Here is a 24,481-nt window from a genome sequence, read left to right as displayed (position 1 = left end):
TGTGTCGGCTTCCCGCCTGTCGGCAGCGGCCGAAGGTGATCGTACCTGGCAGGCGCATTTCGAGGTAGGCTAGGGGAGAACATCCAGCCGCATTCGGACGGCGTATCCGCGCACATTTCGCATCCTTTGGCAAGAGTCGGTGCCGGCGCCGGCGATGCAAGAGTACGCAGAGGACCGCGTTCTGGCGGCATTTTTTAGCAGTGCAGTGCAGGATTCAGCGTCTGCAGCATCTTCTCGACAGAATGCTACGGCGCTTGACGGCAGTCCCACTTTCCCTTGAGACATCTGCTCGGCAAGCAGCGTGAAGTTACTACTGGCCCGAGCATCGGTGGTTCAGTGGTAGAATGCTCGCCTGCCACGCGGGCGGCCCGGGTTCGATTCCCGGCCGATGCATCGTTTTGCTGTTCCCGCGATAATGCTGCCGTGCTGCTTGCGCTCTTGAGATGCACGATCCACAAGAATGTATAGCTGGATTCCCTTGAGAAGAACCGAGAACGCAGCACTCGCGGGTCCCCACTAGGACGCTCGCATCATGTTCTACAGACTAGCGTCGGCCTGGCCTCACAATTTGCTATGTCCAGGTGCCTCCGACGCACTGAACGTTAACGACAAGGAGTGCTGCCTATCGTTTGCAAAAGCTGCAGCAACACCGCAATCAACTGGGCCGGCAATGCACGTCTAGCAACAGAACACGTTATCCAGGAAGTACAGTGTCTTTACGTCTAACATTGGGTATGGTACTTACCCAGTTTCCAGGAAAAGCGGTTCCACCCGTGCCTCGGTAGCGCAGTAGGCAGCGCGTAAGTCTCATAATCTTAAGGTCGTGAGTTCGATCCTCACCCGGGGCATTTAATTTTCTGTGACTGATGGTGATGCTGTTGCTAGGGCACTAACTTATTTCTTGTTTGTTATCCACAACGGTTTCAACGCTTCAGCGGGAAAATGTTTACTTCCTGTTACTGCTACTTACAGCTTCCCTTTCCCTCTTCTCCCAGCACAGCATGAAGCCAAAAGCATTGCTCTGAGACGTTTGAGGTGCGCGCCTTGCCAGTCAGTATGCGCAAAGACGCTCGCAAAGAGAGAAGGGCGCCGACGCGGGACACGACACGAAATGCGACAAGCGACCGTCCGAACCGGCGGAGACACCCCCACATCCGGTGTGGTCTAGTGGCTAGGATACCTGGCTTTCACCCAGGAGGCCCGGGTTCGATTCCCGGTACCGGAACGGAATTTTTTCCACACGAACCGTGACAAGTTTGAGCTGACCGAGCTGCCGTTTCCCGTCCTGCTCGCAATATAGCTACTGTTTCGTGACCGTCAGCAGAATATAGACGAGGGAAGCAGACGTCCGACGACCATAGAAATGGTGTACGGCTTCATGCCATACGTTTCCAGCGCAGGGCTGAGCAACTGCATCTGCCGAGGCCCGTTAGCTCAGTTGGTTAGAGCGTCGTGCTAATAACGCGAAGGTCGTGGGTTCGATCCCCCCACGGGCCACTAGTCTTTTACTACTACGAAAAGGCAGCGCCGATTTCAGCAGGCGAGTGTGATGACCAAAAGATCATCACCCTGCGTGGAAGTTGACGGAGGATCCGAACCCGACTTGTCGGGAAGCGCTACAGCATTCACTCGGCAATGGCCATAATATGTTGAATACACTGGTTCTCAACCGATAAAGACAAGATGAAAGAAAATGTCCGATTGCCGATTTGTAACAACTTTGGCCCTTGTCAGTACTTGGGCGGGTGAGCGCATGGGGACACAGGGTACTGTTGGCAGTTTTACTTCCTATTTTTTCTTTCTCCTTTGTTTTCGGAGCTACAACCCGATTCGGTCATGGACACGCCACCGTGAAAGGATGGGGGAGTGCTGTGTGCCCATCGCCTCGCCTCTCCTTACCTCTCTCAGTCGTTTCTCGTGCTTGTCGTTTTGATATAGGCCGATTTGAGAGCGTCAGCTCTCGCGTCAGCTGAGCAAAGTCGAGACAAGTCGAGACACACTATAGGCTGGTCTGCAGCGAGTAAGAAGGGGGAAAAAAACATTAATTTAAGGGCGCGTGGCGAAAGTACTCATACGCGAAATTAAAAAGCCTGTTGCGGTGGCCGGGAATCGAACCCGGATCAACTGCTTGGAAGGCAACTATGCTGACCATTACACCACCACCGCACAAGGAAGCGCCCCGACGCCGCGCTGTGTCGGCTTCCCGCCTGTCGGCAGCGGCCGAAGGTGATCGTACCTGGCAGGCGCATTTCGAGGTAGGCTAGGGGAGAACATCCAGCCGCATTCGGACGGCGTATCCGCGCACATTTCGCATCCTTTGGCAAGAGTCGGTGCCGGCGCCGGCGATGCAAGAGTACGCAGAGGACCGCGTTCTGGCGGCATTTTTTAGCAGTGCAGTGCAGGATTCAGCGTCTGCAGCATCTTCTCGACAGAATGCTACGGCGCTTGACGGCAGTCCCACTTTCCCTTGAGACATCTGCTCGGCAAGCAGCGTGAAGTTACTACTGGCCCGAGCATCGGTGGTTCAGTGGTAGAATGCTCGCCTGCCACGCGGGCGGCCCGGGTTCGATTCCCGGCCGATGCATCGTTTTGCTGTTCCCGCGATAATGCTGCCGTGCTGCTTGTGCTCTTGAGATGCACGATCCACAAGAATGTATAGCTGGATTCCCTTGAGAAGAACCGAGAACGCAGCACTCGCGGGTCCCCACTAGGACGCTCGCATCATGTTCTACAGACTAGCGTCGGCCTGGCCTCACAATTTGCTATGTCCAGGTGCCTCCGACGCACTGAACGTTAACGACAAGGAGTGCTGCCTATCGTTTGCAAAAGCTGCAGCAACACCGCAATCAACTGGGCCGGCAATGCACGTCTAGCAACAGAACACGTTATCCAGGAAGTACAGTGTCTTTACGTCTAACATTGGGTATGGTACTTACCCAGTTTCCAGGAAAAGCGGTTCCACCCGTGCCTCGGTAGCGCAGTAGGCAGCGCGTAAGTCTCATAATATTAAGGTCGTGAGTTCGATCCTCACCCGGGGCATTTAATTTTCTGTGACTGATGGTGATGCTGTTGCTAGGGCACTAACTTATTTCTTGTTTGTTATCCACAACGGTTTCAACGCTTCAGCGGGAAAATGTTTACTTCCTGTTACTGCTACTTACAGCTTCCCTTTCCCTCTTCTCCCAGCACAGCATGAAGCCAAAAGCATTGCTCTGAGACGTTTGAGGTGCGCGCCTTGCCAGTCAGTATGCGCAAAGACGCTCGCAAAGAGAGAAGGGCGCCGACGCGGGACACGACACGAAATGCGACAAGCGACCGTCCGAACCGGCGGAGACACCCCCACATCCGGTGTGGTCTAGTGGCTAGGATACCTGGCTTTCACCCAGGAGGCCCGGGTTCGATTCCCGGTACCGGAACGGAATTTTTTCCACACGAACCGTGACAAGTTTGAGCTGACCGAGCTGCCGTTTCCCGTCCTGCTCGCAATATAGCTACTGTTTCGTGACCGTCAGCAGAATATAGACGAGGGAAGCAGACGTCCGACGACCATAGAAATGGTGTACGGCTTCATGCCATACGTTTCCAGTGCAGGGCTGAGCAACTGCATCTGCCGAGGCCCGTTAGCTCAGTTGGTTAGAGCGTCGTGCTAATAACGCGAAGGTCGTGGGTTCGATCCCCCCACGGGCCACTAGTCTTTTACTACTACGAAAAGGCAGCGCCGATTTCAGCAGGCGAGTGTGATGACCAAAAGATCATCACCCTGCGTGGAAGTTGACGGAGGATCCGAACCCGACTTGTCGGGAAGCGCTACAGCATTCACTCGGCAATGGCCATAATATGTTGAATACACTGGTTCTCAACCGATAAAGACAAGATGAAAGAAAATGTCCGATTGCCGATTTGTAACAACTTTGGCCCTTGTCAGTACTTGGGCGGGTGAGCGCATGGGGACACAGGGTACTGTTGGCAGTTTTACTTCCTATTTTTTCTTTCTCCTTTGTTTTCGGAGCTACAACCCGATTCGGTCATGGACACGCCACCGTGAAAGGATGGGGGAGTGCTGTGTGCCCATCGCCTCGCCTCTCCTTACCTCTCTCAGTCGTTTCTCGTGCTTGTCGTTTTGATATAGGCCGATTTGAGAGCGTCAGCTCTCGCGTCAGCTGAGCAAAGTCGAGACAAGTCGAGACACACTATAGGCTGGTCTGCAGCGAGTAAGAAGGGGGAAAAAAACATTAATTTAAGGGCGCGTGGCGAAAGTACTCATACGCGAAATTAAAAAGCCTGTTGCGGTGGCCGGGAATCGAACCCGGATCAACTGCTTGGAAGGCAACTATGCTGACCATTACACCACCACCGCACAAGGAAGCGCCCCGACGCCGCGCTGTGTCGGCTTCCCGCCTGTCGGCAGCGGCCGAAGGTGATCGTACCTGGCAGGCGCATTTCGAGGTAGGCTAGGGGAGAACATCCAGCCGCATTCGGACGGCGTATCCGCGCACATTTCGCATCCTTTGGCAAGAGTCGGTGCCGGCGCCGGCGATGCAAGAGTACGCAGAGGACCGCGTTCTGGCGGCATTTTTTAGCAGTGCAGTGCAGGATTCAGCGTCTGCAGCATCTTCTCGACAGAATGCTACGGCGCTTGACGGCAGTCCCACTTTCCCTTGAGACATCTGCTCGGCAAGCAGCGTGAAGTTACTACTGGCCCGAGCATCGGTGGTTCAGTGGTAGAATGCTCGCCTGCCACGCGGGCGGCCCGGGTTCGATTCCCGGCCGATGCATCGTTTTGCTGTTCCCGCGATAATGCTGCCGTGCTGCTTGCGCTCTTGAGATGCACGATCCACAAGAATGTATAGCTGGATTCCCTTGAGAAGAACCGAGAACGCAGCACTCGCGGGTCCCCACTAGGACGCTCGCATCATGTTCTACAGACTAGCGTCGGCCTGGCCTCACAATTTGCTATGTCCAGGTGCCTCCGACGCACTGAACGTTAACGACAAGGAGTGCTGCCTATCGTTTGCAAAAGCTGCAGCAACACCGCAATCAACTGGGCCGGCAATGCACGTCTAGCAACAGAACACGTTATCCAGGAAGTACAGTGTCTTTACGTCTAACATTGGGTATGGTACTTACCCAGTTTCCAGGAAAAGCGGTTCCACCCGTGCCTCGGTAGCGCAGTAGGCAGCGCGTAAGTCTCATAATCTTAAGGTCGTGAGTTCGATCCTCACCCGGGGCATTTAATTTTCTGTGACTGATGGTGATGCTGTTGCTAGGGCACTAACTTATTTCTTGTTTGTTATCCACAACGGTTTCAACGCTTCAGCGGGAAAGTGTTTACTTCCTGTTACTGCTACTTACAGCTTCCCTTTCCCTCTTCTCCCAGCACAGCATGAAGCCAAAAGCATTGCTCTGAGACGTTTGAGGTGCGCGCCTTGCCAGTCAGTATGCGCAAAGACGCTCGCAAAGAGAGAAGGGCGCCGACGCGGGACACGACACGAAATGCGACAAGCGACCGTCCGAACCGGCGGAGACACCCCCACATCCGGTGTGGTCTAGTGGCTAGGATACCTGGCTTTCACCCAGGAGGCCCGGGTTCGATTCCCGGTACCGGAACGGAATTTTTTCCACACGAACCGTGACAAGTTTGAGCTGACCGAGCTGCCGTTTCCCGTCCTGCTCGCAATATAGCTACTGTTTCGTGACCGTCAGCAGAATATAGACGAGGGAAGCAGACGTCCGACGACCATAGAAATGGTGTACGGCTTCATGCCATACGTTTCCAGCGCAGGGCTGAGCAACTGCATCTGCCGAGGCCCGTTAGCTCAGTTGGTTAGAGCGTCGTGCTAATAACGCGAAGGTCGTGGGTTCGATCCCCCCACGGGCCACTAGTCTTTTACTACTACGAAAAGGCAGCGCCGATTTCAGCAGGCGAGTGTGATGACCAAAAGATCATCACCCTGCGTGGAAGTTGACGGAGGATCCGAACCCGACTTGTCGGGAAGCGCTACAGCATTCACTCGGCAATGGCCATAATATGTTGAATACACTGGTTCTCAACCGATAAAGACAAGATGAAAGAAAATGTCCGATTGCCGATTTGTAACAACTTTGGCCCTTGTCAGTACTTGGGCAGGTGAGCGCATGGGGACACAGGGTACTGTTGGCAGTTTTACTTCCTATTTTTTCTTTCTCCTTTGTTTTCGGAGCTACAACCCGATTCGGTCATGGACACGCCACCGTGAAAGGATGGGGGAGTGCTGTGTGCCCATCGCCTCGCCTCTCCTTACCTCTCTCAGTCGTTTCTCGTGCTTGTCGTTTTGATATAGGCCGATTTGAGAGCGTCAGCTCTCGCGTCAGCTGAGCAAAGTCGAGACAAGTCGAGACACACTATAGGCTGGTCTGCAGCGAGTAAGAAGGGGGAAAAAAACATTAATTTAAGGGCGCGTGGCGAAAGTACTCATACGCGAAATTAAAAAGCCTGTTGCGGTGGCCGGGAATCGAACCCGGATCAACTGCTTGGAAGGCAACTATGCTGACCATTACACCACCACCGCACAAGGAAGCGCCCCGACGCCGCGCTGTGTCGGCTTCCCGCCTGTCGGCAGCGGCCGAAGGTGATCGTACCTGGCAGGCGCATTTCGAGGTAGGCTAGGGGAGAACATCCAGCCGCATTCGGACGGCGTATCCGCGCACATTTCGCATCCTTTGGCAAGAGTCGGTGCCGGCGCCGGCGATGCAAGAGTACGCAGAGGACCGCGTTCTGGCGGCATTTTTTAGCAGTGCAGTGCAGGATTCAGCGTCTGCAGCATCTTCTCGACAGAATGCTACGGCGCTTGACGGCAGTCCCACTTTCCCTTGAGACATCTGCTCGGCAAGCAGCGTGAAGTTACTACTGGCCCGAGCATCGGTGGTTCAGTGGTAGAATGCTCGCCTGCCACGCGGGCGGCCCGGGTTCGATTCCCGGCCGATGCATCGTTTTGCTGTTCCCGCGATAATGCTGCCGTGCTGCTTGTGCTCTTGAGATGCACGATCCACAAGAATGTATAGCTGGATTCCCTTGAGAAGAACCGAGAACGCAGCACTCGCGGGTCCCCACTAGGACGCTCGCATCATGTTCTACAGACTAGCGTCGGCCTGGCCTCACAATTTGCTATGTCCAGGTGCCTCCGACGCACTGAACGTTAACGACAAGGAGTGCTGCCTATCGTTTGCAAAAGCTGCAGCAACACCGCAATCAACTGGGCCGGCAATGCACGTCTAGCAACAGAACACGTTATCCAGGAAGTACAGTGTCTTTACGTCTAACATTGGGTATGGTACTTACCCAGTTTCCAGGAAAAGCGGTTCCACCCGTGCCTCGGTAGCGCAGTAGGCAGCGCGTAAGTCTCATAATCTTAAGGTCGTGAGTTCGATCCTCACCCGGGGCATTTAATTTTCTGTGACTGATGGTGATGCTGTTGCTAGGGCACTAACTTATTTCTTGTTTGTTATCCACAACGGTTTCAACGCTTCAGCGGGAAAATGTTTACTTCCTGTTACTGCTACTTACAGCTTCCCTTTCCCTCTTCTCCCAGCACAGCATGAAGCCAAAAGCATTGCTCTGAGACGTTTGAGGTGCGCGCCTTGCCAGTCAGTATGCGCAAAGACGCTCGCAAAGAGAGAAGGGCGCCGACGCGGGACACGACACGAAATGCGACAAGCGACCGTCCGAACCGGCGGAGACACCCCCACATCCGGTGTGGTCTAGTGGCTAGGATACCTGGCTTTCACCCAGGAGGCCCGGGTTCGATTCCCGGTACCGGAACGGAATTTTTTCCACACGAACCGTGACAAGTTTGAGCTGACCGAGCTGCCGTTTCCCGTCCTGCTCGCAATATAGCTACTGTTTCGTGACCGTCAGCAGAATATAGACGAGGGAAGCAGACGTCCGACGACCATAGAAATGGTGTACGGCTTCATGCCATACGTTTCCAGCGCAGGGCTGAGCAACTGCATCTGCCGAGGCCCGTTAGCTCAGTTGGTTAGAGCGTCGTGCTAATAACGCGAAGGTCGTGGGTTCGATCCCCCCACGGGCCACTAGTCTTTTACTACTACGAAAAGGCAGCGCCGATTTCAGCAGGCGAGTGTGATGACCAAAAGATCATCACCCTGCGTGGAAGTTGACGGAGGATCCGAACCCGACTTGTCGGGAAGCGCTACAGCATTCACTCGGCAATGGCCATAATATGTTGAATACACTGGTTCTCAACCGATAAAGACAAGATGAAAGAAAATGTCCGATTGCCGATTTGTAACAACTTTGGCCCTTGTCAGTACTTGGGCGGGTGAGCGCATGGGGACACAGGGTACTGTTGGCAGTTTTACTTCCTATTTTTTCTTTCTCCTTTGTTTTCGGAGCTACAACCCGATTCGGTCATGGACACGCCACCGTGAAAGGATGGGGGAGTGCTGTGTGCCCATCGCCTCGCCTCTCCTTACCTCTCTCAGTCGTTTCTCGTGCTTGTCGTTTTGATATAGGCCGATTTGAGAGCGTCAGCTCTCGCGTCAGCTGAGCAAAGTCGAGACAAGTCGAGACACACTATAGGCTGGTCTGCAGCGAGTAAGAAGGGGGAAAAAAACATTAATTTAAGGGCGCGTGGCGAAAGTACTCATACGCGAAATTAAAAAGCCTGTTGCGGTGGCCGGGAATCGAACCCGGATCAACTGCTTGGAAGGCAACTATGCTGACCATTACACCACCACCGCACAAGGAAGCGCCCCGACGCCGCGCTGTGTCGGCTTCCCGCCTGTCGGCAGCGGCCGAAGGTGATCGTACCTGGCAGGCGCATTTCGAGGTAGGCTAGGGGAGAACATCCAGCCGCATTCGGACGGCGTATCCGCGCACATTTCGCATCCTTTGGCAAGAGTCGGTGCCGGCGCCGGCGATGCAAGAGTACGCAGAGGACCGCGTTCTGGCGGCATTTTTTAGCAGTGCAGTGCAGGATTCAGCGTCTGCAGCATCTTCTCGACAGAATGCTACGGCGCTTGACGGCAGTCCCACTTTCCCTTGAGACATCTGCTCGGCAAGCAGCGTGAAGTTACTACTGGCCCGAGCATCGGTGGTTCAGTGGTAGAATGCTCGCCTGCCACGCGGGCGGCCCGGGTTCGATTCCCGGCCGATGCATCGTTTTGCTGTTCCCGCGATAATGCTGCCGTGCTGCTTGCGCTCTTGAGATGCACGATCCACAAGAATGTATAGCTGGATTCCCTTGAGAAGAACCGAGAACGCAGCACTCGCGGGTCCCCACTAGGACGCTCGCATCATGTTCTATAGACTAGCGTCGGCCTGGCCTCACAATTTGCTATGTCCAGGTGCCTCCGACGCACTGAACGTTAACGACAAGGAGTGCTGCCTATCGTTTGCAAAAGCTGCAGCAACACCGCAATCAACTGGGCCGGCAATGCACGTCTAGCAACAGAACACGTTATCCAGGAAGTACAGTGTCTTTACGTCTAACATTGGGTATGGTACTTACCCAGTTTCCAGGAAAAGCGGTTCCACCCGTGCCTCGGTAGCGCAGTAGGCAGCGCGTAAGTCTCATAATCTTAAGGTCGTGAGTTCGATCCTCACCCGGGGCATTTAATTTTCTGTGACTGATGGTGATGCTGTTGCTAGGGCACTAACTTATTTCTTGTTTGTTATCCACAACGGTTTCAACGCTTCAGCGGGAAAATGTTTACTTCCTGTTACTGCTACTTACAGCTTCCCTTTCCCTCTTCTCCCAGCACAGCATGAAGCCAAAAGCATTGCTCTGAGACGTTTGAGGTGCGCGCCTTGCCAGTCAGTATGCGCAAAGACGCTCGCAAAGAGAGAAGGGCGCCGACGCGGGACACGACACGAAATGCGACAAGCGACCGTCCGAACCGGCGGAGACACCCCCACATCCGGTGTGGTCTAGTGGCTAGGATACCTGGCTTTCACCCAGGAGGCCCGGGTTCGATTCCCGGTACCGGAACGGAATTTTTTCCACACGAACCGTGACAAGTTTGAGCTGACCGAGCTGCCGTTTCCCGTCCTGCTCGCAATATAGCTACTGTTTCGTGACCGTCAGCAGAATATAGACGAGGGAAGCAGACGTCCGACGACCATAGAAATGGTGTACGGCTTCATGCCATACGTTTCCAGCGCAGGGCTGAGCAACTGCATCTGCCGAGGCCCGTTAGCTCAGTTGGTTAGAGCGTCGTGCTAATAACGCGAAGGTCGTGGGTTCGATCCCCCCACGGGCCACTAGTCTTTTACTACTACGAAAAGGCAGCGCCGATTTCAGCAGGCGAGTGTGATGACCAAAAGATCATCACCCTGCGTGGAAGTTGACGGAGGATCCGAACCCGACTTGTCGGGAAGCGCTACAGCATTCACTCGGCAATGGCCATAATATGTTGAATACACTGGTTCTCAACCGATAAAGACAAGATGAAAGAAAATGTCCGATTGCCGATTTGTAACAACTTTGGCCCTTGTCAGTACTTGGGCAGGTGAGCGCATGGGGACACAGGGTACTGTTGGCAGTTTTACTTCCTATTTTTTCTTTCTCCTTTGTTTTCGGAGCTACAACCCGATTCGGTCATGGACACGCCACCGTGAAAGGATGGGGGAGTGCTGTGTGCCCATCGCCTCGCCTCTCCTTACCTCTCTCAGTCGTTTCTCGTGCTTGTCGTTTTGATATAGGCCGATTTGAGAGCGTCAGCTCTCGCGTCAGCTGAGCAAAGTCGAGACAAGTCGAGACACACTATAGGCTGGTCTGCAGCGAGTAAGAAGGGGGAAAAAAACATTAATTTAAGGGCGCGTGGCGAAAGTACTCATACGCGAAATTAAAAAGCCTGTTGCGGTGGCCGGGAATCGAACCCGGATCAACTGCTTGGAAGGCAACTATGCTGACCATTACACCACCACCGCACAAGGAAGCGCCCCGACGCCGCGCTGTGTCGGCTTCCCGCCTGTCGGCAGCGGCCGAAGGTGATCGTACCTGGCAGGCGCATTTCGAGGTAGGCTAGGGGAGAACATCCAGCCGCATTCGGACGGCGTATCCGCGCACATTTCGCATCCTTTGGCAAGAGTCGGTGCCGGCGCCGGCGATGCAAGAGTACGCAGAGGACCGCGTTCTGGCGGCATTTTTTAGCAGTGCAGTGCAGGATTCAGCGTCTGCAGCATCTTCTCGACAGAATGCTACGGCGCTTGACGGCAGTCCCACTTTCCCTTGAGACATCTGCTCGGCAAGCAGCGTGAAGTTACTACTGGCCCGAGCATCGGTGGTTCAGTGGTAGAATGCTCGCCTGCCACGCGGGCGGCCCGGGTTCGATTCCCGGCCGATGCATCGTTTTGCTGTTCCCGCGATAATGCTGCCGTGCTGCTTGTGCTCTTGAGATGCACGATCCACAAGAATGTATAGCTGGATTCCCTTGAGAAGAACCGAGAACGCAGCACTCGCGGGTCCCCACTAGGACGCTCGCATCATGTTCTACAGACTAGCGTCGGCCTGGCCTCACAATTTGCTATGTCCAGGTGCCTCCGACGCACTGAACGTTAACGACAAGGAGTGCTGCCTATCGTTTGCAAAAGCTGCAGCAACACCGCAATCAACTGGGCCGGCAATGCACGTCTAGCAACAGAACACGTTATCCAGGAAGTACAGTGTCTTTACGTCTAACATTGGGTATGGTACTTACCCAGTTTCCAGGAAAAGCGGTTCCACCCGTGCCTCGGTAGCGCAGTAGGCAGCGCGTAAGTCTCATAATCTTAAGGTCGTGAGTTCGATCCTCACCCGGGGCATTTAATTTTCTGTGACTGATGGTGATGCTGTTGCTAGGGCACTAACTTATTTCTTGTTTGTTATCCACAACGGTTTCAACGCTTCAGCGGGAAAATGTTTACTTCCTGTTACTGCTACTTACAGCTTCCCTTTCCCTCTTCTCCCAGCACAGCATGAAGCCAAAAGCATTGCTCTGAGACGTTTGAGGTGCGCGCCTTGCCAGTCAGTATGCGCAAAGACGCTCGCAAAGAGAGAAGGGCGCCGACGCGGGACACGACACGAAATGCGACAAGCGACCGTCCGAACCGGCGGAGACACCCCCACATCCGGTGTGGTCTAGTGGCTAGGATACCTGGCTTTCACCCAGGAGGCCCGGGTTCGATTCCCGGTACCGGAACGGAATTTTTTCCACACGAACCGTGACAAGTTTGAGCTGACCGAGCTGCCGTTTCCCGTCCTGCTCGCAATATAGCTACTGTTTCGTGACCGTCAGCAGAATATAGACGAGGGAAGCAGACGTCCGACGACCATAGAAATGGTGTACGGCTTCATGCCATACGTTTCCAGCGCAGGGCTGAGCAACTGCATCTGCCGAGGCCCGTTAGCTCAGTTGGTTAGAGCGTCGTGCTAATAACGCGAAGGTCGTGGGTTCGATCCCCCCACGGGCCACTAGTCTTTTACTACTACGAAAAGGCAGCGCCGATTTCAGCAGGCGAGTGTGATGACCAAAAGATCATCAGCCTGCGTGGAAGTTGACGGAGGATCCGAACCCGACTTGTCGGGAAGCGCTACAGCATTCACTCGGCAATGGCCATAATATGTTGAATACACTGGTTCTCAACCGATAAAGACAAGATGAAAGAAAATGTCCGATTGCCGATTTGTAACAACTTTGGCCCTTGTCAGTACTTGGGCGGGTGAGCGCATGGGGACACAGGGTACTGTTGGCAGTTTTACTTCCTATTTTTTCTTTCTCCTTTGTTTTCGGAGCTACAACCCGATTCGGTCATGGACACGCCACCGTGAAAGGATGGGGGAGTGCTGTGTGCCCATCGCCTCGCCTCTCCTTACCTCTCTCAGTCGTTTCTCGTGCTTGTCGTTTTGATATAGGCCGATTTGAGAGCGTCAGCTCTCGCGTCAGTCGAGACAAGTCGAGACACACTATAGGCTGGTCTGCAGCGAGTAAGAAGGGGGAAAAAAACATTAATTTAAGGGCGCGTGGCGAAAGTACTCATACGCGAAATTAAAAAGCCTGTTGCGGTGGCCGGGAATCGAACCCGGATCAACTGCTTGGAAGGCAACTATGCTGACCATTACACCACCACCGCACAAGGAAGCGCCCCGACGCCGCGCTGTGTCGGCTTCCCGCCTGTCGGCAGCGGCCGAAGGTGATCGTACCTGGCAGGCGCATTTCGAGGTAGGCTAGGGGAGAACATCCAGCCGCATTCGGACGGCGTATCCGCGCACATTTCGCATCCTTTGGCAAGAGTCGGTGCCGGCGCCGGCGATGCAAGAGTACGCAGAGGACCGCGTTCTGGCGGCATTTTTTAGCAGTGCAGTGCAGGATTCAGCGTCTGCAGCATCTTCTCGACAGAATGCTACGGCGCTTGACGGCAGTCCCACTTTCCCTTGAGACATCTGCTCGGCAAGCAGCGTGAAGTTACTACTGGCCCGAGCATCGGTGGTTCAGTGGTAGAATGCTCGCCTGCCACGCGGGCGGCCCGGGTTCGATTCCCGGCCGATGCATCGTTTTGCTGTTCCCGCGATAATGCTGCCGTGCTGCTTGCGCTCTTGAGATGCACGATCCACAAGAATGTATAGCTGGATTCCCTTGAGAAGAACCGAGAACGCAGCACTCGCGGGTCCCCACTAGGACGCTCGCATCATGTTCTACAGACTAGCGTCGGCCTGGCCTCACAATTTGCTATGTCCAGGTGCCTCCGACGCACTGAACGTTAACGACAAGGAGTGCTGCCTATCGTTTGCAAAAGCTGCAGCAACACCGCAATCAACTGGGCCGGCAATGCACGTCTAGCAACAGAACACGTTATCCAGGAAGTACAGTGTCTTTACGTCTAACATTGGGTATGGTACTTACCCAGTTTCCAGGAAAAGCGGTTCCACCCGTGCCTCGGTAGCGCAGTAGGCAGCGCGTAAGTCTCATAATCTTAAGGTCGTGAGTTCGATCCTCACCCGGGGCATTTAATTTTCTGTGACTGATGGTGATGCTGTTGCTAGGGCACTAACTTATTTCTTGTTTGTTATCCACAACGGTTTCAACGCTTCAGCGGGAAAATGTTTACTTCCTGTTACTGCTACTTACAGCTTCCCTTTCCCTCTTCTCCCAGCACAGCATGAAGCCAAAAGCATTGCTCTGAGACGTTTGAGGTGCGCGCCTTGCCAGTCAGTATGCGCAAAGACGCTCGCAAAGAGAGAAGGGCGCCGACGCGGGACACGACACGAAATGCGACAAGCGACCGTCCGAACCGGCGGAGACACCCCCACATCCGGTGTGGTCTAGTGGCTAGGATACCTGGCTTTCACCCAGGAGGCCCGGGTTCGATTCCCGGTACCGGAACGGAATTTTTTCCACACGAACCGTGACAAGTTTGAGCTGACCGAGCTGCCGTTTCCCGTCCTGCTCGCAATATAGCTACTGTTTCGTGACCGTCAGCAGAATATAGACGAGGGAAGCAGACGTCCGACGACCATAGAAATGGTGTACGGCTTCATGCCATACGTTTCCAGCGCAGGGCTGAGCAACTGCATCTGCCGAGGCCCGTTAGCTCAGTTGGTTAGAGCGTCGTGCTAATAACGCGAAGGTCGTGGGTTCGATCCCCCCACGGGCCACTAGTCTTTTACTACTACGAAAAGGCAGCGCCGATTTCAGCAGGCGAGTGTGATGACCAAAAGATCATCACCCTGCGTGGAAGTTGACGGAGGATCCGAACCCGACTTGTCGGGAAGCGCTACAGCATTCACTCGGCAATGGCCATAATATGTTGAATACACTGGTTCTCAACCGATAAAGACAAGATGAAAGAAAATGTCCGATTGCCGATTTGTAACAACTTTGGCCCTTGTCAGTACTTGGGCAGGTGAGCGCATGGGGACACAGGGTACTGTTGGCAGTTTTACTTCCTATTTTTTCTTTCTCCTTTGTTTTCGGAGCTACAACCCGATTCGGTCATGGACACGCCACCGTGAAAGGATGGGGGAGTGCTGTGTGCCCATCGCCTCGCCTCTCCTTACCTCTCTCAGTCGTTTCTCGTGCTTGTCGTTTTGATATAGGCCGATTTGAGAGCGTCAGCTCTCGCGTCAGCTGAGCAAAGTCGAGACACACTATAGGCTGGTCTGCAGCGAGTAAGAAGGGGGAAAAAAACATTAATTTAAGGGCGCGTGGCGAAAGTACTCATACGCGAAATTAAAAAGCCTGTTGCGGTGGCCGGGAATCGAACCCGGATCAACTGCTTGGAAGGCAACTATGCTGACCATTACACCACCACCGCACAAGGAAGCGCCCCGACGCCGCGCTGTGTCGGCTTCCCGCCTGTCGGCAGCGGCCGAAGGTGATCGTACCTGGCAGGCGCATTTCGAGGTAGGCTAGGGGAGAACATCCAGCCGCATTCGGACGGCGTATCCGCGCACATTTCGCATCCTTTGGCAAGAGTCGGTGCCGGCGCCGGCGATGCAAGAGTACGCAGAGGACCGCGTTCTGGCGGCATTTTTTAGCAGTGCAGTGCAGGATTCAGCGTCTGCAGCATCTTCTCGACAGAATGCTACGGCGCTTGACGGCAGTCCCACTTTCCCTTGAGACATCTGCTCGGCAAGCAGCGTGAAGTTACTACTGGCCCGAGCATCGGTGGTTCAGTGGTAGAATGCTCGCCTGCCACGCGGGCGGCCCGGGTTCGATTCCCGGCCGATGCATCGTTTTGCTGTTCCCGCGATAATGCTGCCGTGCTGCTTGTGCTCTTGAGATGCACGATCCACAAGAATGTATAGCTGGATTCCCTTGAGAAGAACCGAGAACGCAGCACTCGCGGGTCCCCACTAGGACGCTCGCATCATGTTCTACAGACTAGCGTCGGCCTGGCCTCACAATTTGCTATGTCCAGGTGCCTCCGACGCACTGAACGTTAACGACAAGGAGTGCTGCCTATCGTTTGCAAAAGCTGCAGCAACACCGCAATCAACTGGGCCGGCAATGCACGTCTAGCAACAGAACACGTTATCCAGGAAGTACAGTGTCTTTACGTCTAACATTGGGTATGGTACTTACCCAGTTTCCAGGAAAAGCGGTTCCACCCGTGCCTCGGTAGCGCAGTAGGCAGCGCGTAAGTCTCATAATCTTAAGGTCGTGAGTTCGATCCTCACCCGGGGCATTTAATTTTCTGTGACTGATGGTGATGCTGTTGCTAGGGCACTAACTTATTTCTTGTTTGTTATCCACAACGGTTTCAACGCTTCAGCGGGAAAATGTTTACTTCCTGTTACTGCTACTTACAGCTTCCCTTTCCCTCTTCTCCCAGCACAGCATGAAGCCAAAAGCATTGCTCTGAGACGTTTGAGGTGCGCGCCTTGCCAGTCAGTATGCGCAAAGACGCTCGCAAAGAGAGAAGGGCGCCGACGCGGGACACGACACGAAATGCGACAAGCGACCGTCCGAACCGGCGGAGACACCCCCACATCCGGTGTGGTCTAGTGGCTAGGATACCTGGCTTTCACCCAGGAGGCCCGGGTTCGATTCCCGGTACCGGAACGGAATTTTTTCCACACGAACCGTGACAAGTTTGAGCTGACCGAGCTGCCGTTTCCCGTCCTGCTCGCAATATAGCTACTGTTTCGTGACCGTCAGCAGAATATAGACGAGGGAAGCAGACGTCCGACGACCATAGAAATGGTGTACGGCTTCATGCCATACGTTTCCAGCGCAGGGCTGAGCAACTGCATCTGCCGAGGCCCGTTAGCTCAGTTGGTTAGAGCGTCGTGCTAATAACGCGAAGGTCGTGGGTTCGATCCCCCCACGGGCCACTAGTCTTTTACTACTACGAAAAGGCAGCGCCGATTTCAGCAGGCGAGTGTGATGACCAAAAGATCATCACCCTGCGTGGAAGTTGACGGAGGATCCGAACCCGACTTGTCGGGAAGCGCTACAGCATTCACTCGGCAATGGCCATAATATGTTGAATACACTGGTTCTCAACCGATAAAGACAAGATGAAAGAAAATGTCCGATTGCCGATTTGTAACAACTTTGGCCCTTGTCAGTACTTGGGCGGGTGAGCGCATGGGGACACAGGGTACTGTTGGCAGTTTTACTTCCTATTTTTTCTTTCTCCTTTGTTTTCGGAGCTACAACCCGATTCGGTCATGGACACGCCACCGTGAAAGGATGGGGGAGTGCTGTGTGCCCATCGCCTCGCCTCTCCTTACCTCTCTCAGTCGTTTCTCGTGCTTGTCGTTTTGATATAGGCCGATTTGAGAGCGTCAGCTCTCGCGTCAGCTGAGCAAAGTCGAGACAAGTCGAGACACACTATAGGCTGGTCTGCAGCGAGTAAGAAGGGGGAAAAAAACATTAATTTAAGGGCGCGTGGCGAAAGTACTCATACGCGAAATTAAAAAGCCTGTTGCGGTGGCCGGGAATCGAACCCGGATCAACTGCTTGGAAGGCAACTATGCTGACCATTACACCACCACCGCACAAGGAAGCGCCCCGACGCCGCGCTGTGTCGGCTTCCCGCCTGTCGGCAGCGGCCGAAGGTGATCGTACCTGGCAGGCGCATTTCGAGGTAGGCTAGGGGAGAACATCCAGCCGCATTCGGACGGCGTATCCGCGCACATTTCGCATCCTTTGGCAAGAGTCGGTGCCGGCGCCGGCGATGCAAGAGTACGCAGAGGACCGCGTTCTGGCGGCATTTTTTAGCAGTGCAGTGCAGGATTCAGCGTCTGCAGCATCTTCTCGACAGAATGCTACGGCGCTTGACGGCAGTCCCACTTTCCCTTGAGACATCTGCTCGGCAAGCAGCGTGAAGTTACTACTGGCCCGAGCATCGGTGGTTCAGTGGTAGAATGCTCGCCTGCCACGCGGGCGGCCCGGGTTCGATTCCCGGCCGATGCATCGTTTTGCTGTTCCCGCGATAATGCTGCCGTGCTGCTTGCGCTCTTGAGATGCACGATCCACAAGAATGTATAGCTGGATTCCCTTGAGAAGAACCGAGAACGCAGCACTCGCGGGTCCCCACTAGGACGCTCGCATCATGTTCTACAGACTAGCGTCGGCCTGGCCTCACAATTTGCTATGTCCAGGTGCCTCCGACGCACTGAACGTTAACGACAAGGAGTGCTGCCTATCGTTTGCAAAAGCTGCAGCAACACCGCAATCAACTGGGCCGGCAATGCACGTCTAGCAACAGAACACGTTATCCAGGAAGTACAGTGTCTTTACGTCTAACATTGGGTATGGTACTTACCCAGTTTCCAGGAAAAGCGGTTCCACCCGTGCCTCGGTAGCGCAGTAGGCAGCGCGTAAGTCTCATAATCTTAAGGTCGTGAGTTCGATCCTCACCCGGGGCATTTAATTTTCTGTGACTGATGGTGATGCTGTTGCTAGGGCACTAACTTATTTCTTGTTTGTTATCCACAACGGTTTCAACGCTTCAGCGGGAAAATGTTTACTTCCTGTTACTGCTACTTACAGCTTCCCTTTCCCTCTTCTCCCAGCACAGCATGAAGCCAAAAGCATTGCTCTGAGACGTTTGAGGTGCGCGCCTTGCCAGTCAGTATGCGCAAAGACGCTCGCAAAGAGAGAAGGGCGCCGACGCGGGACACGACACGAAATGCGACAAGCGACCGTCCGAACCGGCGGAGACACCCCCACATCCGGTGTGGTCTAGTGGCTAGGATACCTGGCTTTCACCCAGGAGGCCCGGGTTCGATTCCCGGTACCGGAACGGAATTTTTTCCACACGAACCGTGACAAGTTTGAGCTGACCGAGCTGCCGTTTCCCGTCCTGCTCGCAATATAGCTACTGTTTCGTGACCGTCAGCAGAATATAGACGAGGGAAGCAGACGTCCGACGACCATAGAAATGGTGTACGGCTTCATGCCATACGTTTCCAGCGCAGGGCTGAGCAACTGCATCTGCCGAGGCCCGTTAGCTCAGTTGGTTAGAGCGTCGTGCTAATAACGCGAAGGTCGTGGGTTCGATCCCCCCACGGGCCACTAGTCTTTTACTACTACGAAAAGGCAGCGCCGATTTCAGCAGGCGAGTGTGATGACCAAAAGATCATCACCCTGCGTGGAAGTTGACGGAGGATCCGAACCCGACTTGTCGGGAAGCGCTACAGCATTCACTCGGCAATGGCCATAATATGTTGAATACACTGGTTCTCAACCGATAAAGACAAGATGAAAGAAAATGTCCGATTGCCGATTTGTAACAACTTTGGCCCTTGTCAGTACTTGGGCAGGTGAGCGCATGGGGACACAGGGTACTGTTGGCAGTTTTACTTCCTATTTTTTCTTTCTCCTTTGTTTTCGGAGCTACAACCCGATTCGGTCATGGACACGCCACCGTGAAAGGATGGGGGAGTGCTGTGTGCCCATCGCCTCGCCTCTCCTTACCTCTCTCAGTCGTTTCTCGTGCTTGTCGTTTTGATATAGGCCGATTTGAGAGCGTCAGCTCTCGCGTCAGCTGAGCAAAGTCGAGACAAGTCGAGACACACTATAGGCTGGTCTGCAGCGAGTAAGAAGGGGGAAAAAAACATTAATTTAAGGGCGCGTGGCGAAAGTACTCATACGCGAAATTAAAAAGCCTGTTGCGGTGGCCGGGAATCGAACCCGGATCAACTGCTTGGAAGGCAACTATGCTGACCATTACACCACCACCGCACAAGGAAGCGCCCCGACGCCGCGCTGTGTCGGCTTCCCGCCTGTCGGCAGCGGCCGAAGGTGATCGTACCTGGCAGGCGCATTTCGAGGTAGGCTAGGGGAGAACATCCAGCCGCATTCGGACGGCGTATCCGCGCACATTTCGCATCCTTTGGCAAGAGTCGGTGCCGGCGCCGGCGATGCAAGAGTACGCAGAGGACCGCGTTCTGGCGGCATTTTTTAGCAGTGCAGTGCAGGATTCAGCGTCTGCAGCATCTTCTCGACAGAATGCTACGGCGCTTGACGGCAGTCCCACTTTCCCTTGAGACATCTGCTCGGCAAGCAGCGTGAAGTTACTACTGGCCCGAGCATCGGTGGTTCAGTGGTAGAATGCTCGCCTGCCACGCGGGCGGCCCGGGTTCGATTCCCGGCCGATGCATCGTTTTGCTGTTCCCGCGATAATGCTGCCGTGCTGCTTGTGCTCTTGAGATGCACGATCCACAAGAATGTATAGCTGGATTCCCTTGAGAAGAACCGAGAACGCAGCACTCGCGGGTCCCCACTAGGACGCTCGCATCATGTTCTACAGACTAGCGTCGGCCTGGCCTCACAATTTGCTATGTCCAGGTGCCTCCGACGCACTGAACGTTAACGACAAGGAGTGCTGCCTATCGTTTGCAAAAGCTGCAGCAACACCGCAATCAACTGGGCCGGCAATGCACGTCTAGCAACAGAACACGTTATCCAGGAAGTACAGTGTCTTTACGTCTAACATTGGGTATGGTACTTACCCAGTTTCCAGGAAAAGCGGTTCCACCCGTGCCTCGGTAGCGCAGTAGGCAGCGCGTAAGTCTCATAATCTTAAGGTCGTGAGTTCGATCCTCACCCGGGGCATTTAATTTTCTGTGACTGATGGTGATGCTGTTGCTAGGGCACTAACTTATTTCTTGTTTGTTATCCACAACGGTTTCAACGCTTCAGCGGGAAAATGTTTACTTCCTGTTACTGCTACTTACAGCTTCCCTTTCCCTCTTCTCCCAGCACAGCATGAAGCCAAAAGCATTGCTCTGAGACGTTTGAGGTGCGCGCCTTGCCAGTCAGTATGCGCAAAGACGCTCGCAAAGAGAGAAGGGCGCCGACGCGGGACACGACACGAAATGCGACAAGCGACCGTCCGAACCGGCGGAGACACCCCCACATCCGGTGTGGTCTAGTGGCTAGGATACCTGGCTTTCACCCAGGAGGCCCGGGTTCGATTCCCGGTACCGGAACGGAATTTTTTCCACACGAACCGTGACAAGTTTGAGCTGACCGAGCTGCCGTTTCCCGTCCTGCTCGCAATATAGCTACTGTTTCGTGACCGTCAGCAGAATATAGACGAGGGAAGCAGACGTCCGACGACCATAGAAATGGTGTACGGCTTCATGCCATACGTTTCCAGCGCAGGGCTGAGCAACTGCATCTGCCGAGGCCCGTTAGCTCAGTTGGTTAGAGCGTCGTGCTAATAACGCGAAGGTCGTGGGTTCGATCCCCCCACGGGCCACTAGTCTTTTACTACTACGAAAAGGCAGCGCCGATTTCAGCAGGCGAGTGTGATGACCAAAAGATCATCACCCTGCGTGGAAGTTGACGGAGGATCCGAACCCGACTTGTCGGGAAGCGCTACAGCATTCACTCGGCAATGGCCATAATATGTTGAATACACTGGTTCTCAACCGATAAAGACAAGATGAAAGAAAATGTCCGATTGCCGATTTGTAACAACTTTGGCCCTTGTCAGTACTTGGGCAGGTGAGCGCATGGGGACACAGGGTACTGTTGGCAGTTTTACTTCCTATTTTTTCTTTCTCCTTTGTTTTCGGAGCTACAACCCGATTCGGTCATGGACACGCCACCGTGAAAGGATGGGGGAGTGCTGTGTGCCCATCGCCTCGCCTCTCCTTACCTCTCTCAGTCGTTTCTCGTGCTTGTCGTTTTGATATAGGCCGATTTGAGAGCGTCAGCTCTCGCGTCAGCTGAGCAAAGTCGAGACAAGTCGAGACACACTATAGGCTGGTCTGCAGCGAGTAAGAAGGGGGAAAAAAACATTAATTTAAGGGCGCGTGGCGAAAGTACTCATACGCGAAATTAAAAAGCCTGTTGCGGTGGCCGGGAATCGAACCCGGATCAACTGCTTGGAAGGCAACTATGCTGACCATTACACCACCACCGCACAAGGAAGCGCCCCGACGCCGCGCTGTGTCGGCTTCCCGCCTGTCGGCAGCGGCCGAAGGTGATCGTACCTGGCAGGCGCATTTCGAGGTAGGCTAGGGGAGAACATCCAGCCGCATTCGGACGGCGTATCCGCGCACATTTCGCATCCTTTGGCAAGAGTCGGTGCCGGCGCCGGCGATGCAAGAGTACGCAGAGGACCGCGTTCTGGCGGCATTTTTTAGCAGTGCAGTGCAGGATTCAGCGTCTGCAGCATCTTCTCGACAGAATGCTACGGCGCTTGACGGCAGTCCCACTTTCCCTTGAGACATCTGCTCGGCAAGCAGCGTGAAGTTACTACTGGCCCGAGCATCGGTGGTTCAGTGGTAGAATGCTCGCCTGCCACGCGGGCGGCCCGGGTTCGATTCCCGGCCGATGCATCGTTTTGCTGTTCCCGCGATAATGCTGCCGTGCTGCTTGTGCTCTTGAGATGCACGATCCACAAGAATGTATAGCTGGATTCCCTTGAGAAGAACCGAGAACGCAGCACTCGCGGGTCCCCACTAGGACGCTCGCATCATGTTCTACAGACTAGCGTCGGCCTGGCCTCACAATTTGCTATGTCCAGGTGCCTCCGACGCACTGAACGTTAACGACAAGGAGTGCTGCCTATCGTTTGCAAAAGCTGCAGCAACACCGCAATCAACTGGGCCGGCAATGCACGTCTAGCAACAGAACACGTTATCCAGGAAGTACAGTGTCTTTACGTCTAACATTGGGTATGGTACTTACCCAGTTTCCAGGAAAAGCGGTTCCACCCGTGCCTCGGTAGCGCAGTAGGCAGCGCGTAAGTCTCATAATCTTAAGGTCGTGAGTTCGATCCTCACCCGGGGCATTTAATTTTCTGTGACTGATGGTGATGCTGTTGCTAGGGCACTAACTTATTTCTTGTTTGTTATCCACAACGGTTTCAACGCTTCAGCGGGAAAATGTTTACTTCCTGTTACTGCTACTTACAGCTTCCCTTTCCCTCTTCTCCCAGCACAGCATGAAGCCAAAAGCATTGCTCTGAGACGTTTGAGGTGCGCGCCTTGCCAGTCAGTATGCGCAAAGACGCTCGCAAAGAGAGAAGGGCGCCGACGCGGGACACGACACGAAATGCGACAAGCGACCGTCCGAACCGGCGGAGACACCCCCACATCCGGTGTGGTCTAGTGGCTAGGATACCTGGCTTTCACCCAGGAGGCCCGGGTTCGATTCCCGGTACCGGAACGGAATTTTTTCCACACGAACCGTGACAAGTTTGAGCTGACCGAGCTGCCGTTTCCCGTCCTGCTCGCAATATAGCTACTGTTTCGTGACCGTCAGCAGAATATAGACGAGGGAAGCAGACGTCCGACGACCATAGAAATGGTGTACGGCTTCATGCCATACGTTTCCAGCGCAGGGCTGAGCAACTGCATCTGCCGAGGCCCGTTAGCTCAGTTGGTTAGAGCGTCGTGCTAATAACGCGAAGGTCGTGGGTTCGATCCCCCCACGGGCCACTAGTCTTTTACTACTACGAAAAGGCAGCGCCGATTTCAGCAGGCGAGTGTGATGACCAAAAGATCATCACCCTGCGTGGAAGTTGACGGAGGATCCGAACCCGACTTGTCGGGAAGCGCTACAGCATTCACTCGGCAATGGCCATAATATGTTGAATACACTGGTTCTCAACCGATAAAGACAAGATGAAAGAAAATGTCCGATTGCCGATTTGTAACAACTTTGGCCCTTGTCAGTACTTGGGCGGGTGAGCGCATGGGGACACAGGGTACTGTTGGCAGTTTTACTTCCTATTTTTTCTTTCTCCTTTGTTTTCGGAGCTACAACCCGATTCGGTCATGGACACGCCACCGTGAAAGGATGGGGGAGTGCTGTGTGCCCATCGCCTCGCCTCTCCTTACCTCTCTCAGTCGTTTCTCGTGCTTGTCGTTTTGATATAGGCCGATTTGAGAGCGTCAGCTCTCGCGTCAGCTGAGCAAAGTCGAGACACACTATAGGCTGGTCTGCAGCGAGTAAGAAGGGGGAAAAAAACATTAATTTAAGGGCGCGTGGCGAAAGTACTCATACGCGAAATTAAAAAGCCTGTTGCGGTGGCCGGGAATCGAACCCGGATCAACTGCTTGGAAGGCAACTATGCTGACCATTACACCACCACCGCACAAGGAAGCGCCCCGACGCCGCGCTGTGTCGGCTTCCCGCCTGTCGGCAGCGGCCGAAGGTGATCGTACCTGGCAGGCGCATTTCGAGGTAGGCTAGGGGAGAACATCCAGCCGCATTCGGACGGCGTATCCGCGCACATTTCGCATCCTTTGGCAAGAGTCGGTGCCGGCGCCGGCGATGCAAGAGTACGCAGAGGACCGCGTTCTGGCGGCATTTTTTAGCAGTGCAGTGCAGGATTCAGCGTCTGCAGCATCTTCTCGACAGAATGCTACGGCGCTTGACGGCAGTCCCACTTTCCCTTGAGACATCTGCTCGGCAAGCAGCGTGAAGTTACTACTGGCCCGAGCATCGGTGGTTCAGTGGTAGAATGCTCGCCTGCCACGCGGGCGGCCCGGGTTCGATTCCCGGCCGATGCATCGTTTTGCTGTTCCCG

The 24,481-nt window shown here is 54.4% G+C and overlaps 56 non-coding genes across 56 annotated transcripts; 45 read left to right on the top strand and 11 right to left on the bottom strand.

The window, feature by feature from the left end:
• Nucleotides 1–322: 322 nt before the first annotated feature.
• Trnag-gcc (transfer RNA glycine (anticodon GCC)) lies at nt 323–393 on the top strand. Its single transcript has one exon. It is a non-coding gene; the product is annotated as a tRNA-Gly (tRNA).
• A 382-nt stretch (nt 394–775) lies between these two features.
• Trnam-cau (transfer RNA methionine (anticodon CAU)) lies at nt 776–848 on the top strand. Its single transcript has one exon. It is a non-coding gene; the product is annotated as a tRNA-Met (tRNA).
• A 305-nt stretch (nt 849–1,153) lies between these two features.
• Trnae-uuc (transfer RNA glutamic acid (anticodon UUC)) lies at nt 1,154–1,225 on the top strand. The gene has a single exon. It is a non-coding gene; the product is annotated as a tRNA-Glu (tRNA).
• Nucleotides 1,226–1,423: 198 nt separating this feature from the next.
• On the top strand, nt 1,424–1,497 carry Trnai-aau (transfer RNA isoleucine (anticodon AAU)). The gene has a single exon. It is a non-coding gene; the product is annotated as a tRNA-Ile (tRNA).
• Nucleotides 1,498–2,094: 597 nt separating this feature from the next.
• Nucleotides 2,095–2,166, bottom strand: Trnag-ucc (transfer RNA glycine (anticodon UCC)). Its single transcript has one exon. It is a non-coding gene; the product is annotated as a tRNA-Gly (tRNA).
• A 347-nt stretch (nt 2,167–2,513) lies between these two features.
• Trnag-gcc (transfer RNA glycine (anticodon GCC)) lies at nt 2,514–2,584 on the top strand. The gene has a single exon. It is a non-coding gene; the product is annotated as a tRNA-Gly (tRNA).
• Nucleotides 2,585–2,966: 382 nt separating this feature from the next.
• On the top strand, nt 2,967–3,039 carry Trnam-cau (transfer RNA methionine (anticodon CAU)). The gene has a single exon. It is a non-coding gene; the product is annotated as a tRNA-Met (tRNA).
• Nucleotides 3,040–3,344: 305 nt separating this feature from the next.
• Nucleotides 3,345–3,416, top strand: Trnae-uuc (transfer RNA glutamic acid (anticodon UUC)). The gene has a single exon. It is a non-coding gene; the product is annotated as a tRNA-Glu (tRNA).
• A 198-nt stretch (nt 3,417–3,614) lies between these two features.
• Nucleotides 3,615–3,688, top strand: Trnai-aau (transfer RNA isoleucine (anticodon AAU)). The gene has a single exon. It is a non-coding gene; the product is annotated as a tRNA-Ile (tRNA).
• A 597-nt stretch (nt 3,689–4,285) lies between these two features.
• Nucleotides 4,286–4,357, bottom strand: Trnag-ucc (transfer RNA glycine (anticodon UCC)). The gene has a single exon. It is a non-coding gene; the product is annotated as a tRNA-Gly (tRNA).
• Nucleotides 4,358–4,704: 347 nt separating this feature from the next.
• On the top strand, nt 4,705–4,775 carry Trnag-gcc (transfer RNA glycine (anticodon GCC)). Its single transcript has one exon. It is a non-coding gene; the product is annotated as a tRNA-Gly (tRNA).
• A 382-nt stretch (nt 4,776–5,157) lies between these two features.
• Trnam-cau (transfer RNA methionine (anticodon CAU)) lies at nt 5,158–5,230 on the top strand. The gene has a single exon. It is a non-coding gene; the product is annotated as a tRNA-Met (tRNA).
• A 305-nt stretch (nt 5,231–5,535) lies between these two features.
• Nucleotides 5,536–5,607, top strand: Trnae-uuc (transfer RNA glutamic acid (anticodon UUC)). Its single transcript has one exon. It is a non-coding gene; the product is annotated as a tRNA-Glu (tRNA).
• A 198-nt stretch (nt 5,608–5,805) lies between these two features.
• On the top strand, nt 5,806–5,879 carry Trnai-aau (transfer RNA isoleucine (anticodon AAU)). Its single transcript has one exon. It is a non-coding gene; the product is annotated as a tRNA-Ile (tRNA).
• A 597-nt stretch (nt 5,880–6,476) lies between these two features.
• On the bottom strand, nt 6,477–6,548 carry Trnag-ucc (transfer RNA glycine (anticodon UCC)). Its single transcript has one exon. It is a non-coding gene; the product is annotated as a tRNA-Gly (tRNA).
• A 347-nt stretch (nt 6,549–6,895) lies between these two features.
• On the top strand, nt 6,896–6,966 carry Trnag-gcc (transfer RNA glycine (anticodon GCC)). Its single transcript has one exon. It is a non-coding gene; the product is annotated as a tRNA-Gly (tRNA).
• Nucleotides 6,967–7,348: 382 nt separating this feature from the next.
• Trnam-cau (transfer RNA methionine (anticodon CAU)) lies at nt 7,349–7,421 on the top strand. The gene has a single exon. It is a non-coding gene; the product is annotated as a tRNA-Met (tRNA).
• Nucleotides 7,422–7,726: 305 nt separating this feature from the next.
• Nucleotides 7,727–7,798, top strand: Trnae-uuc (transfer RNA glutamic acid (anticodon UUC)). Its single transcript has one exon. It is a non-coding gene; the product is annotated as a tRNA-Glu (tRNA).
• Nucleotides 7,799–7,996: 198 nt separating this feature from the next.
• Trnai-aau (transfer RNA isoleucine (anticodon AAU)) lies at nt 7,997–8,070 on the top strand. The gene has a single exon. It is a non-coding gene; the product is annotated as a tRNA-Ile (tRNA).
• A 597-nt stretch (nt 8,071–8,667) lies between these two features.
• Nucleotides 8,668–8,739, bottom strand: Trnag-ucc (transfer RNA glycine (anticodon UCC)). The gene has a single exon. It is a non-coding gene; the product is annotated as a tRNA-Gly (tRNA).
• Nucleotides 8,740–9,086: 347 nt separating this feature from the next.
• On the top strand, nt 9,087–9,157 carry Trnag-gcc (transfer RNA glycine (anticodon GCC)). Its single transcript has one exon. It is a non-coding gene; the product is annotated as a tRNA-Gly (tRNA).
• A 382-nt stretch (nt 9,158–9,539) lies between these two features.
• Trnam-cau (transfer RNA methionine (anticodon CAU)) lies at nt 9,540–9,612 on the top strand. Its single transcript has one exon. It is a non-coding gene; the product is annotated as a tRNA-Met (tRNA).
• Nucleotides 9,613–9,917: 305 nt separating this feature from the next.
• Nucleotides 9,918–9,989, top strand: Trnae-uuc (transfer RNA glutamic acid (anticodon UUC)). The gene has a single exon. It is a non-coding gene; the product is annotated as a tRNA-Glu (tRNA).
• Nucleotides 9,990–10,187: 198 nt separating this feature from the next.
• On the top strand, nt 10,188–10,261 carry Trnai-aau (transfer RNA isoleucine (anticodon AAU)). Its single transcript has one exon. It is a non-coding gene; the product is annotated as a tRNA-Ile (tRNA).
• A 597-nt stretch (nt 10,262–10,858) lies between these two features.
• Trnag-ucc (transfer RNA glycine (anticodon UCC)) lies at nt 10,859–10,930 on the bottom strand. Its single transcript has one exon. It is a non-coding gene; the product is annotated as a tRNA-Gly (tRNA).
• Nucleotides 10,931–11,277: 347 nt separating this feature from the next.
• Trnag-gcc (transfer RNA glycine (anticodon GCC)) lies at nt 11,278–11,348 on the top strand. Its single transcript has one exon. It is a non-coding gene; the product is annotated as a tRNA-Gly (tRNA).
• A 382-nt stretch (nt 11,349–11,730) lies between these two features.
• Nucleotides 11,731–11,803, top strand: Trnam-cau (transfer RNA methionine (anticodon CAU)). The gene has a single exon. It is a non-coding gene; the product is annotated as a tRNA-Met (tRNA).
• A 305-nt stretch (nt 11,804–12,108) lies between these two features.
• On the top strand, nt 12,109–12,180 carry Trnae-uuc (transfer RNA glutamic acid (anticodon UUC)). Its single transcript has one exon. It is a non-coding gene; the product is annotated as a tRNA-Glu (tRNA).
• Nucleotides 12,181–12,378: 198 nt separating this feature from the next.
• On the top strand, nt 12,379–12,452 carry Trnai-aau (transfer RNA isoleucine (anticodon AAU)). The gene has a single exon. It is a non-coding gene; the product is annotated as a tRNA-Ile (tRNA).
• Nucleotides 12,453–13,039: 587 nt separating this feature from the next.
• Nucleotides 13,040–13,111, bottom strand: Trnag-ucc (transfer RNA glycine (anticodon UCC)). The gene has a single exon. It is a non-coding gene; the product is annotated as a tRNA-Gly (tRNA).
• A 347-nt stretch (nt 13,112–13,458) lies between these two features.
• Nucleotides 13,459–13,529, top strand: Trnag-gcc (transfer RNA glycine (anticodon GCC)). Its single transcript has one exon. It is a non-coding gene; the product is annotated as a tRNA-Gly (tRNA).
• Nucleotides 13,530–13,911: 382 nt separating this feature from the next.
• Trnam-cau (transfer RNA methionine (anticodon CAU)) lies at nt 13,912–13,984 on the top strand. Its single transcript has one exon. It is a non-coding gene; the product is annotated as a tRNA-Met (tRNA).
• A 305-nt stretch (nt 13,985–14,289) lies between these two features.
• On the top strand, nt 14,290–14,361 carry Trnae-uuc (transfer RNA glutamic acid (anticodon UUC)). Its single transcript has one exon. It is a non-coding gene; the product is annotated as a tRNA-Glu (tRNA).
• Nucleotides 14,362–14,559: 198 nt separating this feature from the next.
• Nucleotides 14,560–14,633, top strand: Trnai-aau (transfer RNA isoleucine (anticodon AAU)). Its single transcript has one exon. It is a non-coding gene; the product is annotated as a tRNA-Ile (tRNA).
• Nucleotides 14,634–15,220: 587 nt separating this feature from the next.
• Nucleotides 15,221–15,292, bottom strand: Trnag-ucc (transfer RNA glycine (anticodon UCC)). Its single transcript has one exon. It is a non-coding gene; the product is annotated as a tRNA-Gly (tRNA).
• A 347-nt stretch (nt 15,293–15,639) lies between these two features.
• On the top strand, nt 15,640–15,710 carry Trnag-gcc (transfer RNA glycine (anticodon GCC)). Its single transcript has one exon. It is a non-coding gene; the product is annotated as a tRNA-Gly (tRNA).
• Nucleotides 15,711–16,092: 382 nt separating this feature from the next.
• Trnam-cau (transfer RNA methionine (anticodon CAU)) lies at nt 16,093–16,165 on the top strand. Its single transcript has one exon. It is a non-coding gene; the product is annotated as a tRNA-Met (tRNA).
• Nucleotides 16,166–16,470: 305 nt separating this feature from the next.
• On the top strand, nt 16,471–16,542 carry Trnae-uuc (transfer RNA glutamic acid (anticodon UUC)). Its single transcript has one exon. It is a non-coding gene; the product is annotated as a tRNA-Glu (tRNA).
• Nucleotides 16,543–16,740: 198 nt separating this feature from the next.
• Nucleotides 16,741–16,814, top strand: Trnai-aau (transfer RNA isoleucine (anticodon AAU)). The gene has a single exon. It is a non-coding gene; the product is annotated as a tRNA-Ile (tRNA).
• A 597-nt stretch (nt 16,815–17,411) lies between these two features.
• Nucleotides 17,412–17,483, bottom strand: Trnag-ucc (transfer RNA glycine (anticodon UCC)). Its single transcript has one exon. It is a non-coding gene; the product is annotated as a tRNA-Gly (tRNA).
• A 347-nt stretch (nt 17,484–17,830) lies between these two features.
• Trnag-gcc (transfer RNA glycine (anticodon GCC)) lies at nt 17,831–17,901 on the top strand. Its single transcript has one exon. It is a non-coding gene; the product is annotated as a tRNA-Gly (tRNA).
• Nucleotides 17,902–18,283: 382 nt separating this feature from the next.
• Trnam-cau (transfer RNA methionine (anticodon CAU)) lies at nt 18,284–18,356 on the top strand. Its single transcript has one exon. It is a non-coding gene; the product is annotated as a tRNA-Met (tRNA).
• Nucleotides 18,357–18,661: 305 nt separating this feature from the next.
• Nucleotides 18,662–18,733, top strand: Trnae-uuc (transfer RNA glutamic acid (anticodon UUC)). Its single transcript has one exon. It is a non-coding gene; the product is annotated as a tRNA-Glu (tRNA).
• Nucleotides 18,734–18,931: 198 nt separating this feature from the next.
• Nucleotides 18,932–19,005, top strand: Trnai-aau (transfer RNA isoleucine (anticodon AAU)). The gene has a single exon. It is a non-coding gene; the product is annotated as a tRNA-Ile (tRNA).
• A 597-nt stretch (nt 19,006–19,602) lies between these two features.
• On the bottom strand, nt 19,603–19,674 carry Trnag-ucc (transfer RNA glycine (anticodon UCC)). The gene has a single exon. It is a non-coding gene; the product is annotated as a tRNA-Gly (tRNA).
• Nucleotides 19,675–20,021: 347 nt separating this feature from the next.
• Nucleotides 20,022–20,092, top strand: Trnag-gcc (transfer RNA glycine (anticodon GCC)). Its single transcript has one exon. It is a non-coding gene; the product is annotated as a tRNA-Gly (tRNA).
• A 382-nt stretch (nt 20,093–20,474) lies between these two features.
• Trnam-cau (transfer RNA methionine (anticodon CAU)) lies at nt 20,475–20,547 on the top strand. The gene has a single exon. It is a non-coding gene; the product is annotated as a tRNA-Met (tRNA).
• Nucleotides 20,548–20,852: 305 nt separating this feature from the next.
• Trnae-uuc (transfer RNA glutamic acid (anticodon UUC)) lies at nt 20,853–20,924 on the top strand. The gene has a single exon. It is a non-coding gene; the product is annotated as a tRNA-Glu (tRNA).
• A 198-nt stretch (nt 20,925–21,122) lies between these two features.
• Trnai-aau (transfer RNA isoleucine (anticodon AAU)) lies at nt 21,123–21,196 on the top strand. Its single transcript has one exon. It is a non-coding gene; the product is annotated as a tRNA-Ile (tRNA).
• A 597-nt stretch (nt 21,197–21,793) lies between these two features.
• Trnag-ucc (transfer RNA glycine (anticodon UCC)) lies at nt 21,794–21,865 on the bottom strand. The gene has a single exon. It is a non-coding gene; the product is annotated as a tRNA-Gly (tRNA).
• A 347-nt stretch (nt 21,866–22,212) lies between these two features.
• Trnag-gcc (transfer RNA glycine (anticodon GCC)) lies at nt 22,213–22,283 on the top strand. The gene has a single exon. It is a non-coding gene; the product is annotated as a tRNA-Gly (tRNA).
• A 382-nt stretch (nt 22,284–22,665) lies between these two features.
• On the top strand, nt 22,666–22,738 carry Trnam-cau (transfer RNA methionine (anticodon CAU)). Its single transcript has one exon. It is a non-coding gene; the product is annotated as a tRNA-Met (tRNA).
• Nucleotides 22,739–23,043: 305 nt separating this feature from the next.
• Trnae-uuc (transfer RNA glutamic acid (anticodon UUC)) lies at nt 23,044–23,115 on the top strand. The gene has a single exon. It is a non-coding gene; the product is annotated as a tRNA-Glu (tRNA).
• Nucleotides 23,116–23,313: 198 nt separating this feature from the next.
• Trnai-aau (transfer RNA isoleucine (anticodon AAU)) lies at nt 23,314–23,387 on the top strand. Its single transcript has one exon. It is a non-coding gene; the product is annotated as a tRNA-Ile (tRNA).
• Nucleotides 23,388–23,974: 587 nt separating this feature from the next.
• Trnag-ucc (transfer RNA glycine (anticodon UCC)) lies at nt 23,975–24,046 on the bottom strand. The gene has a single exon. It is a non-coding gene; the product is annotated as a tRNA-Gly (tRNA).
• Nucleotides 24,047–24,393: 347 nt separating this feature from the next.
• Nucleotides 24,394–24,464, top strand: Trnag-gcc (transfer RNA glycine (anticodon GCC)). The gene has a single exon. It is a non-coding gene; the product is annotated as a tRNA-Gly (tRNA).
• The last annotated feature ends 17 nt before the right edge of the window (nt 24,465–24,481 follow it).

Source organism: Schistocerca nitens, unplaced genomic scaffold (genome assembly GCF_023898315.1).
Source record: "Schistocerca nitens isolate TAMUIC-IGC-003100 unplaced genomic scaffold, iqSchNite1.1 HiC_scaffold_228, whole genome shotgun sequence".
Taxonomy (NCBI): Eukaryota; Metazoa; Arthropoda; class Insecta; order Orthoptera; family Acrididae; genus Schistocerca; species Schistocerca nitens.
The sequence above is the reverse complement of the archived record's forward strand: the minus strand, read 5'-3'. Positions and strand labels throughout refer to the sequence as shown.